Source organism: Miniopterus natalensis, chromosome 5 (genome assembly GCF_054644295.1).
Source record: "Miniopterus natalensis isolate mMinNat1 chromosome 5, mMinNat1.hap1, whole genome shotgun sequence".
Taxonomy (NCBI): Eukaryota; Metazoa; Chordata; class Mammalia; order Chiroptera; family Miniopteridae; genus Miniopterus; species Miniopterus natalensis.
The window spans coordinates 19997479-19998655 of record NC_142085.1 but is presented as its reverse complement, the minus strand read 5'-3'; positions in this window follow the sequence as shown (position 1 = coordinate 19998655).

Below are 1177 nucleotides of genomic sequence, written 5' to 3'. Positions count from 1 at the left end.
TGGTGATGAAGGGACACTAGACTTTGGGTGGTGGGCACACAGTATAATACACAGATGATATATTATAGAATTGTACACTTGAAACTTATATAATGTTATTAACCAATGTTAATGTTATTAACATTATATAATGTTATTAAACAATTTCACCCCAATAAATTTTGTACAAAAAAATCTCATTTAGCCATGGAAAAAAATTGGCATTTCCAAATGCTAAGCAAAAAACTAAACATTCATTTGTGCTAGAGAAGGCGAGCCACTTTTCTTTAATGAAAACACAATTTAGGAGAAATACGAAGCCTTCTAGAATGAAAATAATGGTTTTATATTAATATGTATCCCAAGAGCAAATGTTAATCTATCCACTGACCAAGCAGGCTTGCAACTTAGATTTATTCACTGAAAAACTGTTTTTATTAGAGAGCCTGCAGAAAGCCAAGTTCTCACCATTTGTCGAATTCATTGCGTCTAATTATGTTTCCCAACTAGGATTTACATTTCCTAAGTAACACTGTGCTTATAATTTCTCTAGGATCATTACTCCATTATCTAGTTAATCACATTGTCAGGAAGCTGTTAAAATTTTTGTAGAAGTCTTCCATTTGCTAATTTTCTTTTTTCATACTATTTTACTTAGCTAAATAGCTGCATTCCCCCTTGACCTTTCAGTCTTTTGCAGCGTTTATATATCCCATCTTCTTTATGACTGAACACATCTATAAAACTAAGTTTCTTTCCTTTTCCCTCCATTTACCTTAAATTCATGCAAGACAACGTTTTTATTTTATTTTCCACATTGTCCAAAAGAACTGACCCAGATTATTTTGCAATGTGAGATTATCTTGTCACAAAATTATTCATGATCTCAGTTTATTATTTAGATAGTTACTTTGTTTTCTCCAGTAAGTTTGCTATGATTGATTATTCATTATAATGCAAAATACAGTGATATGCAGAAAAAAATTAATCAGCATATATAAAAATAAATATGTATTTCAGGATATATGAGCAAAGAAACTATAAAAAAAAAATTAAAACAGGATCTCCATTGAAGCATTTAACTACTACTTTTAAATAGATTTATTTCTAAATATATATAGGAATTGGTAAAAACGAACCCACTTTCAATGAAAAGTAGTAAACTAATATATATTAGTAGAAAAAACCTCTCCTCTGG